The sequence below is a fragment of the Macaca fascicularis genome, chromosome 2 (genome assembly GCF_037993035.2).
Source record: "Macaca fascicularis isolate 582-1 chromosome 2, T2T-MFA8v1.1".
In the NCBI taxonomy this organism is placed as follows: domain Eukaryota; kingdom Metazoa; phylum Chordata; class Mammalia; order Primates; family Cercopithecidae; genus Macaca; species Macaca fascicularis.
The window spans coordinates 94,033,251-94,052,268 of record NC_088376.1 but is presented as its reverse complement, the minus strand read 5'-3'; positions in this window follow the sequence as shown (position 1 = coordinate 94,052,268).

The window sequence follows — 19,018 nt, the reverse complement described above, 5'->3', positions numbered from 1 at the left end:
AGCATTTTGAAACTTTTGGGGTGCTCTTGGGTATGTAGCTTAAAATTGTCAATAAAATTTATAGCATTTGAATACAAATAATACATGGTAAAATCTAGAATTATAAGATGTTGATCTTGAAAGAGATATTGAAAGTAATATAGTTTGGTGCCCCCCCCGCACTGTACTCACCCATTTTATATATGAGGAAACTGAGGATGAGAGATTATTTACTCAAGTTTATATTGATTATTAGTTTTTATAATAACTATTATTCTGTAATTAGGTTGCCAGATTCCAAATCCACTAATCTTTCCACTTTGCCATCCTAAGTTTATGAAACCGAGCAAATTCAGAATGACAATGTACGTGATGGTGCTAACACAGCATCACTTAGGAAAGTTATAATTTATTGTTCAGGCTTTTTTTTTTTTTTTTTTTTTTTTGCTTATGGCTCAGATTTGGGTCTATATGCAATTTTTAAAAATTCTGCATACTCTGAAATCTAAATTTCAGAGACAGGATTTTGTTTGTTTGTTTGTTTCTACCAGTCTGAACCTCCTTAGACCTCACTGCCAGAGGTGGAATTGTCCTTCCCTCTACATTTATACCAGTTAGAGCTTTTCTTTCTGCTACACCTGTTGGAAAAATGTTACTAGCATCTACCAACTTACATGCCTTTTTTCCCCCTTTCATCTAGGCATTTTCTCAGGGAAGTCTATTTTCATTCATCCACCTGTTTTGTCAGGTGATTTCTCTTTAGAAACTATTTTTTAAAAATCATGTCCTTTGCTTCTGAGAAAAATTTGATTTTTAAAAATAATAAGTATATAAGGAGCCATCAAAGGGAAATAGTGGTCACATGTCACACATTCTTGTGTGACCACATTGATGGAACCTGCTCCAGTTCTGCTCACCCGACTCACACTGAAGCGTCAGTGTGGATCACGTTTTAGTATTTACTTGTGCGTGTGTGTTTTGCATCATTTTCACTTTCCCGACACAGGTTAAAAGAAACAATTATTTGTTTATTTTTTTTCCAGTTTGAACATTGTTTTAACTATTTTTTGAACCACATTTTTCATTTGAGTGCCATGTTCACTTTGATAACAGATCATTCTCCTGTTTTCATATCTCACTGCCAAAAGGGACTCACCCATTATCTCTGATTGCAGGCAATTCGAACTTTAAGTAAGCCTGTCTTTATCAACTACTGTTTTAACAGCTGATTAATTAGTGCTGCAGAGATCTAGGGGAGGCCTTTATCTGAAGAGCAGTTCAACCATTAGCAAAGGAAACTTCCTTGTGCACCAGCAGCTCAGATAACAAGGTAAGATAATAGTTCACAGTCCTTTGGCTAATGCAAACAGGAGCACTCCCTCTTATCCCAACACAGGGGCCACAGAGAAATGCTCAGCCAAATTCTCAAAATACCGTGATCTTCAGTGGTAAAAACTCTGGTCATTTTGTAAGTGCTTTGTAGAATAGCACCTTGCGATTACATAGAACAGCAGGCATTTGGAAGCTCAAATAATATTCAATAGCTATTGGCTATTTGCAAGAAGAAATCGAGCCCTAGTAAGATTCAGCAATGAGCATGGTTGGGTTTATCTTATCAATTAAGAGTGACTATGTGAGCTAACTGAAGCAGTTAGCCATGTACTCTTGAACAAGCCATTTACTAACTCATTCGCCCTCTCTGTAAAATGGAGCTAATCAGAGCACCTACCTCCTGACATTATTGTGAGAATTAAGTGAGCCAGTGCTTCCAATGTTCTTAGAATTACGTCTGACACATGGAAAATGCTTGACAGATGTTAGTGTCATTACTAAGTTAGGGAAGATGCAAGTAATTTAGGTTCTTCAAATTTTAATATAATTAGCCAGAAGTTAATTAAATATAAACAGAAAGGATCTGGGGCTGTGGTTGGGCACAGACTATTATAACTATCACTCCCCACTCCCCATTATAACTAGCACTATCATGACTTCTACCAGCAGCAAACTATCTAATCATCGTAGTAAGAGTTCACAATATTCTTAGCACTTCACGTATATGAATATGTTTAATCTTCACAACCTCTGAGGAAGATCCTATTTTTATTTCCATCTTACAGCTGATGGAATTGAAGCCCAGAGAGCTGAAATGACCTGCCCAAGGTCACAGAGCATATAATGCTGAAAGAGATTTGACCCCCAGCAGTCTGGTCAGGAACCACAGATTGCCCGCTCTTAACCACTCACTACTGCAATCACATTATTAATATTACTCCATGCTGAGTGTTTGCTGTGTCAAGTGCTTCCCCATGCTCAGATGTGAAGCAACTTACCTGAAACCTGAGACTAATACATAGATCAGCCAAAATTCAAAGCTAGATTTCCCCCAACTCTTTTTTTTTTTTTTTTTTTTTTTTAATGCTTTGATGCCTCTTCCGTGTGGAGGTTTAGGGGTGTTTAGGGTTAAGGAGAGAAAAGTGACCAGGGACCCAGGAATGAATCATTTGACTTTCCACCCCTTGAAATTCCCTCAAAGGGTCTGGCCCTCATTCTGAATCATCATTTTCCTTTTTGGGAAGGAAGGGCTGGGAGCCTGCAGGGTTGGATTTTCTGCAGGTAGGAGTTGCAGCTCACTCTACATTCTCCTAAAAATGTATTAAATGGAGAGGTATGTATGTGTGGAAATCTAATCTGTTGACTTAATTATATTTATTGTACTGAGTGGTATTTGTTTTTTCTTTTCAGTGAATGATGCAAACTTGTCTAGCTTTAAAACATTAGTTTACAAAAGACTGAGTAAGCCCTCTCAGTTACCCAGAAAGAACTAAAGTGGGTTTATTAAGACCATCTAGGACAGAGGCTGTCCCACCAGGTGTTGGCCTACTGACCTGTCTTTCCCATTACTTTGAAAATTTCCTGAAAGAAGGAGGGGCCTTACTTCATTCATGACTGCACTCCAGCTTCTACCATAAGCCTTGCACAGAGCGGGAAGCACATAGCATAGTAGGAAACCAGTGCAGGGGAAGGTGATTTTGTTAATCAGTATAGAGTATTCATGAGAGTTGATTTTTAAAAAATTATTGTTGTTCCTACAAGATAGGATGTGATTTAACAGTTTTAACAGCTGCAGGCAACTCAGAATATTTCAAGGCCGAAGTAGGGAAAAGCCCAAGGCACCCTTTCGAGAGCAGAATAAGTCAAACAAATGTTTAGAAATAGAGTTTCATCACATTTAAGAAAAGGCAGTACACAATTTGTGCTTTAGATTTTTTTTTTTTCCCTTTTATATGACATTGAATGGTCTATAGAAGTCTATCAGTGCTTTTCGGTTAACAGTGCTTTGCGGAATATAAAAACTGTAGTTAGTTTTGAGCGTAAAACATGAAGTCATTTCTCAATAGTGTCAATTATAAACTTCAGCATCTTAATTCTTCTAGACTTACCCAGGAAATCCTAAACCACTTTTCCTGCTAAATTTCTCAAAGACCCACCTCTGGTCACCTGGTGGTAGATGCATCCAATGAACTAATTGACCCCCTCAGGACACATCTCCAAACTTCAATCCCTCAACTGTGAAGGAAATGTCACATCAATTATGGAAGAAAGGTGGCAGGGGACGGGAATTAGGACTAGGCTACAGGATTTGAGGAACTTACTGAGCTATGGCATAAACATTTATGGAGCACCCAATGTGGACAAGGCACTGGGGGGTACAGAGATGAGTGTCATGTGTCCTCTCCTTCAAGGAATATCCAGTTACAGAAAAAATAACAAGGAAGGAGAGGGTGGGAACTGCCGTCAAAGATGTGCAGGTAAAGTGCCAAGGGAGTGTTGGAAACATGAAGAAGGTGATCTGCCCAGGTGCTATTGCACTATCATTAACACTTTCTTATAGGTGCAGCAAACCACCATGGTAGCAAACTGCCTAGGCACATTTTTCACCTAGGTAACAAACCTGCACATCTTGCACATGTATCCCAGAAGTTTAAATTAAATTAAATTAAAACAAAACAAAACAAAAAATCACTTTCTTTCCATGGCTTTTCCTAAGAGTAGAAACAGAAAACGTGAAAATGTTTTCTTAAGAAACACCAGATGAAAATGTTTTCTTAAGAGACACCAAGAATACATAATATATTAGTGGAAGTGTATGTATGTGTGTGCAAAAGATGTATATATTAGCCTTATTTATAAATACCAAAAAAAAAAAAAAACCGAGAAACTTGTTGAAGAGGATTTATTTGATGAGCTACTATGTGGCTGTTTAAAAATCACAAAGAATAATATTTGACAAAGGGGAAAAATCGTGATTTTTTGCTAAGATTCAAACCATGCCTGAAAATAATTATTTGTATATGTATGTTGGTATATAGCATATGTTTGAAAGCTCCTATACCAAAGGGTCAAATCAGCAATGGTTATCACTGAGTGACAGAATTATGAGTGATGCTTGTTCACTGTAATTCTCTGTTTTTCAAGTTTCTGGACTAGCATATATGACTTTTATGGTAGTATGAAAAGACATAAATGTTGGTAAAAGGTCTTTCACAAAAATTGCATCTTCAGGGCCCACAAATTTTGTTCAGTCATTATGAGCTTTCTACCAGATTCATTTCATTTATTCTTGAGAGGACTTCTTCCCTTTGGATTGTTCTGCCCTCTTAGCTATGATAGTGATTGAAACCAGACCAGGAAAGCCCTGTTCTGTTGGTTCTGCCTCTATGTAACTTGAGCTTTCTACAAGTGAATGTTTCTTATTTCATTTCTCATGGGAATTTTGCCTCTTCCTTCTTGTTAAAATGTTTGCATGTTTATGTTATAGTTGCCTATCTTGTTGCCCCAGGGCACCTGTCTTGCGGATAACCAAGAATGTGGATGAGGATGGCCATGGTGCAAGACTCAGCTTCAGTGGGGGCTGCTCCCAGGATGTGGGGCTCCCGGATCCCCCTCATTGATGCCAGTCTCAGGTGGCTCAATCCCTGGGAGGTACAGCAGTGATGGTCTGCTTCACTTCTATTACCTTCCCCTGCTTCTACCCATGCCACTAGCCTTTGCCCTGCCTTATCACCATTGTCACTATTTCTCCGGCCAAAGCTTCAACCAGGAGTCCTGAGGACTGGCGTGAAATAGGGTCGTAGTTATTCTATCCTTTTAAGTCAACTTTAAGTATGCCGTGTACAACACAGGGCGCTACACGCAGAAGGGCCTCATACTTATTGCTCTGCAGTTGCCGTCTTAAATTTTTTAATTAATGCAAGGGATACTGCATTATCAATTTACACTGGGCCTTGCACACTATGTAGCTAGTCCTGATGGTTTGGTCTCCAGTTGGAGAGCCAGAGGGGAAAGAGCATGATATTTGAAGTCAGGCAGTCCTATGTTTAATACCTAGCTCTGCCATGTAGCTGTGTGATCCTGTGCAAGTCATGGGCCTCAGTTTCTTCATCTGTGGAATAGGTATAGAGATGCCTGCTTTACAGAGTTGATGTTAGGGATGAACATATGTAAAGTTACTAAGATATTTTAGACAATAAATAGTACTAATTATTAGTATTATTCTTGAATTGTTACAGCTATAAGACACCCCTTTCTCCAAATGTAACCTTGCTCTTTGAGTTTTATTATTCTCTTGATTAAGGAAATTTTGGTGTTTCTAATATCAGGCTAGATAACGTCCAGAACACCATCTACTACAATCTCATGCTAACCCTGAACTGTAAAATCAGGACTGAGCTCCCTAGATTTGTTTTGTCTCCCTTGCATCCTCCCTGTGAAGGCCAAGGTGGTCTTTCTCTTCCCAGGAGTGTCAAATCTGGGGGTCCGCGTTTCCTTTCCTTTTTTCTCTGGGTGACATAGGAAGTTCCTCCACAAATAGAACTTCTAATAGGTGATTCTAATAATCCAGAATTCCTGAAGTTAGCACTTAGGTCCAATCCCTTTCCTGTCCCGGCTCCAACTTGCTTTCAGGTCATACTTGATCTCAGATCTGCTTTCTGCTCTACTGCCTGTAGCTACTGCCCTGAGAGCAAAAGTAATTCCTTGCCTAGTAGTTCACATTTTAATAGAATTTTATCCTTTTCAGAACATTCAGGTCATTTTTGTGTCATTTAATCTTTGAAACTATACTAAGAAGGGATCAGAGTGATATCACCATTTTCTCAAATGTGAGAATGAACACCGGCAAGATAAAGTGACTTATTCAAACATACCCAGAGAGCTGATGATAAAGTCAAGCCTAGAAAGAATGTAAGTCTCATTCATTCATTCATCAGTTCACTGAGTCTCTTATGGGCTTGGTGCTAGGGATACTGTAGTAGCAAAAACAGACAATACCCCTACCTTTAGGCATCTTATAGTCTTTTTGAGTGTGATCGATACTAAATAATAATCAAAACCGTAAATGTAAATTTTCAACTGTGATTAGTGCGGGGAAGAAGAGACATCCAGGGCCAGTTTTTTATCTGGTCAGGAGGTCCCTCAAGTTGCTTCCTTGAAAAAAAGCAAGATGCAGCTCTATGTTCAGAAACTTTTATTTATTTGCCTGTTTATGTGATACTTTAATAAATAAAAGATTTCTGAGAAAGCAAGACAACTTGTTATGTTGGGTAGATACAAACAGCTGTAGAATCTTTTAGCCATTCTCAACATTAATGTTTGGTCAGGGTAATAGACTGTGGTAAAGCAATCTCAGTTATGCGGGTCAACCTGAGCAGTAGAGAATTGAAGAAGATTGGACTGTTTGGATCCTTGTAAGTCATTTACCAACAGAAAACTTTGCTGTTTTAATCCTGCACTCTTAATCTAGAGCATCAGGCCCCATAGCACCTACCTGTTTGGGCATAGAAGGCAGTGGTGGGCCTCACCCACCACTCACCACGGACACCTGATGCTGAGGACCCTCCTTGTTTGTCACCATTCTGATCCTATTCTGACATTAATTTATTTATAGAAAAATATTTCTTCAGGCATCATGCCCAACACTGAAGACTAAGAGGAAAACACAAAGGACGAGGTCTCTGGTCCCTAAGAGCTTATTGGAGTGAGACATGAAGAAAACATATGAATGCAAATATAATTTCAAAGTGTGTACATTTTATGAAGAAAAGAGATAGATACCCAGGGAAAGATTAAAATGGGGCCAAAGAAAGCCCCTCTGTAGCAGAAGTGGTCTTTGAACTGCGATGTAAAGAATAAGATGGAATTCATGCAAGCAAATCGAAAGAGGATTTCCAACAGCATGTGGGGAGAAGTATGAAAAAGAGAGAGACAGACAGACAGACAAAGACAGTTCAAAGACAAAAGCACATTTTGGATATTTTTTAAGTTTTTGAGTGCATGCAATCCAATATATGACATCTTTACAATGACCTGTTGTACTGCAATGATCAGAAAGTTTCCTACTCTTTGGTTTTTTTTCCCATTTATATATCATGTTGCTTAAAAATGTTGAAGGCCGCTTTCCCCATCTTTAGCCTATTTTTACCTTTTCCTCCTGCACCAATTTTGTGCTTTTATTGGTGACACTGACCTTTGAAACAGTACTTCTACTTTCTTTCACTGCCTGTGTGGCAGAGGGGTAACTTGCCATCCTTCCCCTGATTGTCTGAAAGTCCCTATTCTATTTGTACCAAGTGATGATTTCTCTCTCTTGGCCAAGTGTGTATTACTTTAATGTGACCGTGAAAGCCGTTATATAATCTAAAGAATAAACAGATTACTTGTCAAATTCTCTTTGTCTGTTCCATTGTGACCTACTAACATTTACACTGCTTTGTGGAAACATGGCAAAAAGGTTGGTTGCCTACATCAACCATTTCCATTGCAGGAAAACGTGACTATGCTGGCTTTCAGGCAAAGGGTGGCACCCCCACCTCAAGGCCATGACAAACCAGTGACAGTGGGACTGAATGTTCAGAAGTCATCCACAATTTTGAATCATTTTAGAAGATTCCCTTGAAAGAATGGAAGCACGGACAAGACTTTTTAAAAATACAAAACTCCTTTTCTAAAGTCATTGTTTTTGGATTCATTTTTCCCTTACCGTGTTTGGAAAGATGTTGAATACGCATTCTAAGAATCCGTGAGTTTTAAATTACAAAAGCCATGGACACGGAGAAATGTTTCTTAGTGATAAAGCAGAGGGTTTTAGAAAATTCTACAATGGCGTTGAGAGGTCATATAGCTCACGTCTCAGCTTCCTTCCCTTCTCTATAAACACCTTCAGCCATGGGGACTTTCGATGAAACCCACAACCATTTTTTGACAGCATGAAACATTAGGAAACTCTTCCTAACGTGCAACTAGAATGCGGCTTTTTTTCCTATCCATTGGCCACACTTTTGCTCTGCACAAGGCAACACAGACACTTACTTTACTGAATACTGTTGGGGAAAGAACAGTGAACTCAGCTTCTCTAGACATCTGCTTTGAATTAGTTATTTCACAAGTTCTCCTAACTGGCCCCAAATTTCTTTATAATTTAAAAAACCCCACATTTCCCACTTTATAAAAAATTTTCAAACACTTTGGTGTGCAAAATATTTCAGTGTTTTCTTGTTTTGGGGAAGAGGCTTTCTTCCTAATAGCTTTAAGTAGGAAATTAACATTTTTGTGAATATAGTGAGGTGGGTCTTTTTTTGCATTTTCTCGATAATATGTTGGAATTTAGGAAAATATTGTGACAAGGGAGTCTGCTGAAGTGAGTAGCAAGAGTCAACGATCTCTCCTACCTGAGGAGTGGATGCCACTGTAGCCTTGCCCTTTCTAAAGCCCTTCTAACTCAGTTGATCCCCAAAGAACCACTGAGTGCTGGTCCAAATAATTGCCAGGCTTAGCTGCCAGATTCATTCAGAAATTGCTGGTATTGTCCTCTGTAAAATGATATGTTCCTATGATCTCCCTCTCTTTTCAGCAAACCAGAATCCTGGATATAATTTGATCTTCATTATGGAGAGGGAGGCTGAATTAGATAATAGAAAACCTGAAGAGTTTAAGTAACCGAGGATCAACCTCACTGTTCCACATCCGGCACTTCTCCCCGGCTGAGGTGGTTGTTTGTGACTCAAGTTTAATTTGATAAGAACTGGGGAAAGAATATTTTGAGTCTAAGACGTGAGGCTAAGGGCTTTCCCTGTCCAAACTCCCATTCCTGAAATGTCCCAAATCTTAGGTTTACATCTTACAAAGGGAGATGCCAGGACTGCTTCTTTGTATGAGTAATGCTGCTCTCCCGCCTGCCTCCAGGAGCCTACAGGTAGCAATTTGCCACATCCTTTGCGTTTGACAGAGGGCTAAGAATTAGAGGAGGTGTTTTGCTCTCCTGTCACTTGTCTCCTCACAGTATAATTATCTGAGTTCCTAAGTGCTGCAGTGATATATGAAGAAATCCAAAGAAGAAATACAATATGTCTTCATTGTCTTTTGTCATTAGCCCTCAATTAAATATTTCTTACCTTGGGCTAAGGTAGCATGGGGTGGAACAAGCTATGGGCTGCAAGCCAGAAGCGGTGAGTCTTAATCTCTCTTCCACATGCATTAGCTGTGTGTCTTTAGTCTAATCACTTAACATCTCTGAATCTTGGTGTTTACTTTTATAAAACAGAAAGATAGACTTGATTATTTCTAGACTTCCTCTTGGGGCTGAATTTAAAAAACTCTTGTAACTATAACTTACATTTAAAATCATGATGGTAAAAAGACTCTAAATACAAGTGAAAGTGGTTAAAAGCAGTAAGTCAGTTCATCAGATGATTATCTATTGAGGCTTCCTCTATAAATTAATCTCTAATTTTGCATAAGGTAATTTCCGACCCATGCATTTCACAGTCTTTATAATAAAGTTCTGAGAACATTACTAACTTTATGTATATATTTATTCTATCTGAGTATGCCTACAAAGTAGTGAGGCTAGTTTCTAAAAGCCATACACGAGAAAGTTTCATTGTGTGTCACACATAGTATCTTCCTTTCTACAGAAAAATCGTGTTTTAAGGATGGCTAGAGACGAATAGTTCATTTATTCTTCATATCTCTTCTCTTCCCATCGTTTACAAGTAATGCAAGTAAAAAATAAAACAACAACAAAAGCAAAATGTTCTACAATTAAATTCAGGTCCTAGGTAATAACATAATCCAATATTTAAATGGTAATTTTAAATTCTTTAAAGTCTTTTAATACAAAATGCTTTATGAGCTCCTTTCATTACCCTTGTTAGGTGTAGAGGAGGGTAATGTTACCCCCATTTTGTAAGCCAAGAAAGTAAAGTTGGGTGGTGAAAAAATGAAAATAAAGGGAAAGGAGACAAGCTCCCCGAATTCTGGGAGATCTCGTGCTGAAGCCAGAGAGCCAACGAACCGGCTTGCCTTTGGAACAGACGTTCCCGTTGAGGAAATGTTGTAGTAGCCTTGCTTTTCCTGAAGTGAAAAGTCATCAAACAAATCTTAAAGGCAAGCTCCTTGGGTCTCAGGTGACTGTCTTTCGTCATGTCAGACATACCGTCTCTCTGTATAAGGGAGTTTTGAAGAGGATATTTTATAATCCTGACTGTACCTAAAAACCATAGGCTGTGGTATACACATAAGGAAATGTCATTCAAAGCTGTGAATGAGCTTCTAGAAATTCCATGAAGCCAGCTTGGCAGATTTTCTAGGCTGCTGACAGTGACTAAAATCACTGTGTGCTTCTTAACAGAAAATTTTGTTGTATAACATATGGCCGTAATACACTCAAATGTGCAACAACTGGTTTTTTTTTTTTTTTTTTTTTTTGAGAATTAGATGGTCTCTTTTCTTTGAATTTTGGACTGACAAATGAATGACATAGTACCACGTGAGTATGGGTTGGTTCAGAATGTCTTTCCTTGCTCATGAGAGCCCTGGACTTGAGCGGCAAGGTCAGAGTGGCAGTCACATTGTGAGAGCTCGTAAGTGTAATCCACCAGCTTGAAGACACATCTCATAGCATTCAGTGACCCCTGCACACCTCCCGCAGGCCACCTTACACTTTCTAGCTTGAGGCCTTTGCAGAATCCATACAAGCTGTGAAATGATTTCTTCCCATAAAACCCTGGAACAAAGAAGTGCACTCTCTGCTTTCTGGTAAGCCTTGCTGAGCTATCTAGAATTGTGGTTTAGCTCCACAGCCTTGGGCCTTTGGCAAACAATATCATTCGTTTCTTTCAAATGATAATAGCAAGCTAGGCTACTATCATTATTACTTTCTTTTCACTCTTTTTTTCTCTATGAATGTGTCAAGGTTTTGGAGGCAGAAAAAAAAAGTCCAGGTTTGCAGGTCAGTAGTAACAACTTTGGACAAAACTTCTTCAATAGAGCCTCATAGTATTTGATTTAGTAAGCCTATTTGAAAGCAATAACTTGCAGAAGAAAGTAACATCTCAAAAAAACCTGTTGGCTGTTCAACTTTGCCATCTGATTTCTTAAGGAAAACATCAAGTCATTCTGGATTTTAGCACCCTCTATTTCAGAGTGTCTTAGTAAAGCAAAATATTTCAGAAGAGGTAGATTCTAGGAGAATCCTGTCTTAAAGATTTTTTTTAGTGAAAGAAAATATAATTCACAGGGCAGAGCTGGATGAATGGAGTTTAGACTTCACCATGAAGCCACTCAGTTTCAGAACCTCTCAAGTATCTTTGGTTGGGGAAAATTTGGGTTGATTTAGTTTCTTGAGATACATCAAATTGGTTGAGACTTAGGGTGGTAATATGAATCATAGTGCCTTAAAGTTAAGAGAGGCCTTAGATGTCTTCTAGTTCAATTTTCCACAGATACAAGAATCTTCTCTGCATAGTCTCTGCTTGAACATCTCCGGTGATGGAGAGCTCACTGCTTTACTACACAGCTCAATCTGAGGTTGAATAGTTTTAACTTTTAGAAACTTCTTCCTTGAACTAGAATTTTGTTTCCTTTATCTCCCATCAAGGTCTGATCTTTGGAATATGGTGAATAAATTAGTTTCTTCTTTCACTTGGCATTGTATTTGGAGATAAATGTCATAATAACTGTGTATATACTTTCCAAGCTAAATATTCCTCTTAAAAAGGTTTTTACCAGAATGGGGCTGTAAGAACTTCGATTTAAAAACAAACATTTGGGTAACTGGAAAGATATTCGTTGTTTTTCATCAGGACTTAATATGTTAGAAGTATTACGCCTCTTTACAGTAATCAATAAATTCTATGTAATCCCAATTAATAAATGTATGAATTCTAAATGATATAGGTTCCAAATGATACAGGTGTTTCTTCCTAGAACTGTCAAAAGTCATCCAACATACTATCTGCCTACTATGTATCAGGGGCTATTCCAGGTATTGTATATAGCTACAGAAATCTCCTGTGTAACAGCACATACATCCATACGACAAACAAAATCACTCCCTCATGGAGTTTACCTTCTAGTGGAAGAACACAAAAGTATTATTATTATTATTTATTTATTTATTTTTTTTTGAGACAGAGTCTCGCTCTGTCCCGGGGCTGGAGCGCAGTGCCCGGATCTCAGCTCACTGCAAGCTCCGCCTCCCGGGTTCGGGCCATTCTCCTGCCTCAGCCTCCCGAGTAGCTGGGACTACAGGCGCCCGCCACCTCGCCCGGCTAGTTTTTTGTATTTTTTAGTAGAGACGGGGTTTCATCGTGTTAGCCAGGATGGTCTCGATCTCCTGACCTCGTGATCCGCCCGTCTTGGCTTCCCAAAGTGCTGGGATTGCAGGCTTGAGCCACCGCGCCCGGCCAAGTATTATTTTATAAGAAGGATTTAAGGCCGGGCGCGGTGGCTCAAGCCTGTAATCCCAGCACTTTGGGAGGCCGAGACGGGCGGATCACGAGGCCAGGAGATCGAGAGACGATCCCGGCTAACACGGTGAAACCCCGTCTCTACTAAAAAATACAAAAAAACTAGCCGGGCGAGGTGGCGGGCGCCTGTAGTCCCAGCTACTCGGGAGGCTGAGGCAGGAGAATGGCGTAAACCCGGGAGGCGGAGCTTGCAGTGAGCTGAGATCCGGCCACTGCACTCCAGCCTGGGTGACAGAGCAAGACTCCGTCTCAAAAAAAAAAAAAAAAAAGAAGGATTTAAGCGACATGAAAAAAATACAATAGGGAAGCAGGGTCAAGAATGACTGGGTTGTGGATGTATGGGTGTGGAGGAATGTTGCTGAAGTTAAGGTAGATGGAGAAGTCTCTTGCAGAGGTAACATTTGAGCTAAGACCCTAAAGATGAGAGAGACACAACCCCTCAAACCACAGGGAGATGTGTTCTCCCATAGAAGGACTATCAAAAGCAAAGAATTTGAGACAACTCGCTGCATCCAGGAGGACAGAGTGGACATTGAGAGAGAATAGTGAGTGAGATGGTCATACAGTCAATAAAGGGTCAGGTCTTGTAAATTCTACACTCCATAGTAAGCAGCTGAATTTCATCTGAGCATTTTGGGCTGGGTAGTGATGGGATCTGATTTGAGAATATTACTCGTTTACTCTGTAAGCAATCAACTGCAGGGGAATAAAGGGAAGGGGAAGGAATGGAAATAGAAAGATCAGTTAGGATCCCAGGACCGAGAAAATGAAGGCTTGAGCTACAGTAGCAGTAAGGGAGATGGGGAAGAGCGGTAGGGCTTTGCAATGTGTTTTGGAAGTACCACTGACAGATCTTGCTGATGGATTGAATGTAGAGTATGAAGGGAAGAGAGGCCAAAAACAATGTCAACGTTTTTAGTCTTAGCACAGGGTAGAGAGTAGTGCTGCCATGTGCATCTCTGGTTAAGACTGGGGGTCACGGCTGGGCACAGTGGCTGACACCTGTAATCACAGCACTTTGGGAGACCGAGGTGGGTGGATCACCTGAGATCAGGAATTCAAGACCAGCCTGACCAACATGGTGAAACCTCGTCTCTACTAAAAATAAAAAATTAGCCAGGCATGTTGCTGCATGTCTGTAATCCCAGCTACTGGGGAGGCTGAGGCAGGAAAATTGCTTGAAGCTGTGAGGTGGAGGTTGCAGTGAGCAGAGACTGCAACATTGCATTCCAGCCTGGGCACCATGAGTGAACCTCCATCTCAAAAAGAAAAAAAAAAAAAAGGAAAGAAAGAAAAAAGATTAGGGGGCAGAATATCAAAATTGGGGGCCGGAAACAAGAAGAGTTGTCTTGGACATACTGGGTTTGAAGTTTCTGTCAGACATCCAAGCAGAGATTGTATGTAGACCTTTGGAGAGAGAACTCTGAAGCTTAGAGAGAGAAGAGAGAGAGAGAGAGATCACAGTTGGAGACATAGAATATTGAAAGGCACGGGACTGGATAAGATCAAGTAGATGAAGGAAAGGAGAAAATAGCAGAGCATGGGAAAAGCGGGAAGGAGGGACGAGGAGAGGAGATGAGAGAAGAGGTGAAAAGAAAAGCAGAGGAAAGATGAGAGGCCTGACGTGCTCTTATATTTAGAGATTAGATGTAAGATATTAGACATCAGAGAAGACATAGAAAGAATGACCAGTGAGGTTGGAAGAAAGGCAGAAGAATGTGGTGACCCCAAACCCTCAGAAGAAAATACATCAAGAAAGAAGAATAATCACCCGTGTCAAATGATATTGAGACTCAAATAGGATGAGAACAGAGAACTGACCATGGATGTGTCAAATGAAGGACATCAGTGACCTCAATAAAAGCTGCTTCGGGGAGTGGTAAAGTGAAAAGCCTGATGGAATAGGTGAAGAGAGAACAGGAGTGAGAAAGTGGGAACAGCAAATACAAACCACTCCTAAGAATTTCTGCTGAAAAGGTGAGCAAAGAAATGGTGCAAAAAGAGGAGTGGAAAATAGAGCTAAGGGTTTCTGCTTTTTTTTCTTTTCTTTTTCTTTTTCTTTTAAGTGGGTGATGTTAAGGTGTATTGAGATGCCTAGTGAAACGATTCATCGTTAGTAAGTAACTAATGACGAATGAGAGAGAGAATAATTGCGAGGTCAAATGGGGATGTGGATCAGCCCCGTAGGTGCAGAGAGAGGCTGTACATAGAACAGAGACCCTGCTTTTGCTTCAGGGGAAGAAAAGCCAAACGTAAGTGACGATTGGTGGTTTTGATGGAGGGTTGGTGTTGCTTTAATTTAATCCCATTGTTTTAAAAATAAAGTTGTCGCCTGGAAAAATAAGCACACCTAAGCAACCAGGAAAATGTTACGGAAGAGAACAGGGTGGAGGAGTGTGTGTGTGTGGTGGGGGGCAGGGGGGAGTGGGGAAAGTGAGGAAGTGATGGTATGAGATCTGCTAGAAAGGAAAAAATTCCATGCTATACAAAAACTGAACAGAAAATCCAGAAGGAGGACATAATACATATGATAACTTAGTATATAATAAAACTAGCCCTTCAAGTCATCAGAGTAAAAGTGGGTTAATCAATAAATAATGTTGTGGTATATTTCTAGCTGCTTGCAGGAAGAAGAGATTTGATCTCTGCTTCACTCTTTAAAGTGAAACGAATTCCAGATGGAACAAACATTTAAACATAGAAAATGCCATAGAAATACTTTGTAAACGGGGAATTAAAAAATACATAGTTGGCCGGGCGCGGTGTCTCACGCCTGTAATCACAGCACTTTGGGAGGCAGAGGTGGGCGGATCACGAGGTCAGGAGATCAAGACCATCCTGGCTGACACGGTGAAATCCCGTCTCTACTAAAAATACAAAAAAAATTAGCCAGACGTGGTGGCGGGCACCTGTAGTAGGAGGCTGAGGCAGGAGAACGGCGGGAACCCGGGAGGCGGAGCTTGCAGTGAGCTGAGATCGCGCCACTGCACTCCAGCCTGGGTGACAGAGCGAGACTCCGTCCAAAAAAAAAAAAAAAAAAAAAAATATATATATATATATAGAGAGAGAGAGAGAGAGAGAGAGATTTGGCCTGGCAAAGGTATGGTATGAAACTCAGAATCATAAAGGAAGTAAGTAGACTAAATTCAACTATGTAAAAATAAAAATATAAATAAAAAATTAAAACATAATAAAAATTTAAATCAAGTAAATAAAGATGCTATTCCATGAAAAATTCCATAAACAAAATCAAAAGATAAAACTACAAACTAGTAAATAACATTTGTAATATCTATGACAAAGGGCTAATAGTCTTAATATGCAAAGAACTCTTAGAGATCAATAAGATAAAGCGAAAAAATAATCTAGCAAAACAGGTCAATACATAAATGGGAAGTTCATAGAAAAAGGACTATTAATTGTCAATAATCATAGAATAATACTCAACCTCACAAATAAAATAAGAAATGAGATATTTTTCACCTATGAAATATTTAAAAATTTGAAAATATCTAGTTGGTGAAGAAGTGAGGAAACAGGCAATTCAAGAAGGGCAATTTGGAGATGCTTAACAAGAACAAGATCGAAACAAACATGCACGTGTCCTCTGACCTGGTAGCACGTGAGGGACTTAAACTATGAATATTCTTGTAGAAGTATACAATGAATGATCAAGAATGTTTATCTTAGCATTATTTGTAGTTTTAAAAATTGGAAATAATTTTTATCAATAGGATATCATTTAATATACTATAATATTCAAAAGAGAATTAAGCCAAACTATAGCATATTCACGTCATAGAATGTTATGTAACAATTAATAAGGATGAAGCACAATGTATATGGATAATATGAAAAGATAACATATCTTAAGTAAAAAATGTCAAACTATGAAAACTTGATCCCATGTGAGCTTAAAAATGTGCCAACATGTGTTATATTTGCATAAAAAACCTGGAGTATACATATTGAATTATTTACATTTTTTTCCTGTGAGGAATGCAATTAAGATTTTGGGACGATGTTGAGAATACGTTTGCATTTTATCTTATGCCTCTCAATATTTTGTTTTTTTAACTATGAAAATCTATTATTCCTATAATAAGAGAAGTAATTTATTTAGAAGTTGCATCCAGAAGCAAGCACCGTAATCCAGATATTGTCTAAAATTCAAGAATGCAATTTGTGGCTAGTATTTCCTTGATCTAGACACTCTACTGCTCTCTTTCAGTGAAGCTCTCTTGTCTTTTCCCAAGTCTTAATCTTCACTGGATGATTCCAGTTTATTTGAATTCCATCTGAATTATAAGATTCAGGACCCTTCAGCCCTCTAGACGCCCACCAGCAGAGACGTTTTAGTTTGTTACCCTTATTAAAATGTACTGTTTTAAAAGACAGCTGGATCTAAACACAATATCCCAGACCATATCTAAGTGCAAAGGTAAGGAAATAATCGCCTCCTTTATTTTGTTCTTTTCTTTGATTATTTATTTAAGGTGTACAGCATGGCCATTAGTGACAAATGTGAGACCAGCATTGAAGTTTCCGCATTGGTTTTGAGTCCATTCATTCATTCATTTGTTAAGTACTCTTGGAGAGTCTCCAGGATCCCAGGCTCTCTCTGCAGTTCTGGAATACGGTCGTGAGTAAAGCAGACCAAGTTCCTATGTGAGTGACTGTCGATCACTTTGTCATAACTGTGGGTCAAGAGCTGCTCCCCAGATTGTTGCACAAGAACCTGACTGACCTGTACAACATGTCAGTGAGCAAACTTCCCTGATTAATTGTGATCAGCAAAGTGCTTCAGTGGGAGCTTAGCAGGAGCTGACGTAAGTACTTTCTCACCATAGATTTCAGTGGAATCTCAACTCACATATTTCTGACTCACTGGAAGTTTAAATGCCTATTGAGCTGTTATGACAGAAAGACTTGATATCCAAGATTCTTCTGTCACAGCTATGAGTTGAAAGGGTAAAGACCCTCTCATTATATAAATAAATATATAAAATCTCAATTGATCATTCTTTCTTTATTAAAATTCAAGCATGTCACATCTTAGCCAGTACCAAATTTGGTCCTCCAACTCTGCTAAGATTGATTGGTGCACCATTATACAGTATTGCATTTGGTAGTAAGTATGAAGGAAAAACTTCCCTACTGCCATATGTGTCTAATTTCAGATACACAGACATTTTGAAACGTATTTATATATTGGGGAAGAAGGACTAGATTTTTCTGAACGACTTATTTGTAAAGCATTGAAATAGGTACCCTACATATGTTGTTCACTTTAATCCTACCCAGATACCAAAGAAGAAGCTGGGGCTTTGGATTTAGAGATAGGACTTCTATCCCAATCCTGACATCTGTTAGGTGTCATGTTAGTGACTGGCCTAAGCCCTCAGTTTATTTGTAAATTAAGGGCAATAGTACCTGCCTATCAGAATTGTGGTGAGAATTGCATTTGCTGTAGTATGAGACAGGGCCCAATCCTGTACTGGACATACAGTAGCTATACAGAAAACATTAATCCTTCTTCTTTCCTTTCTCTTTCCTTTCAGACACTGCTTATTTTCACATGGGTCAAGAGGTCCGCCTTGCAATCTGGGCATAGATTTCCTTTATCTGCCCAGACCTTGCACAGAGGCCCGGTCTGGCCAGCTTTATGCTCACTCCTCCTCTTTCTTAGATAGATGCTCCTAATTTTTAAATCTATAAAACTATTTACATATGTCATAATGGGAGCTGAATTCCAATGGGGTCTCTTGTAGTCATTTCTAGTGACTTACAGATGGTCACTATTAAGAAGGTACCTATAAATGCCCACAGTATGTTATTACGTGAGTAAAAACAAGTTACCAGATAATATGTCAATATAATTTCATACGGAGTTGTAAAATACCTATCTAATCTATTTGTTTGCACAAGCATAGAAAAAAAATTTTGGAATGATAAACATAACCAACAGTGTTTACTTTTAATGAGTGGGATGGGGAGACAGTAAGTACATTTTTTTTTTTTAAGAGACCAGGTCTCACTCTTTTGCCCAGGCTGGAGTGCAATGACACAATCACTGCTTACTGCAGCCTCAACATCCCAGTGATCCTCCTGCCTCAGCCTCCCGAGTAGCTGGGACTACAGGAACACACCTCTATGTCCTGCTGATTTTTATATTTTTTGTAAAGACAGGGTTTTGCCATGTTGCCCAGGCTAGTCTTGAACTCCAGGGCTCA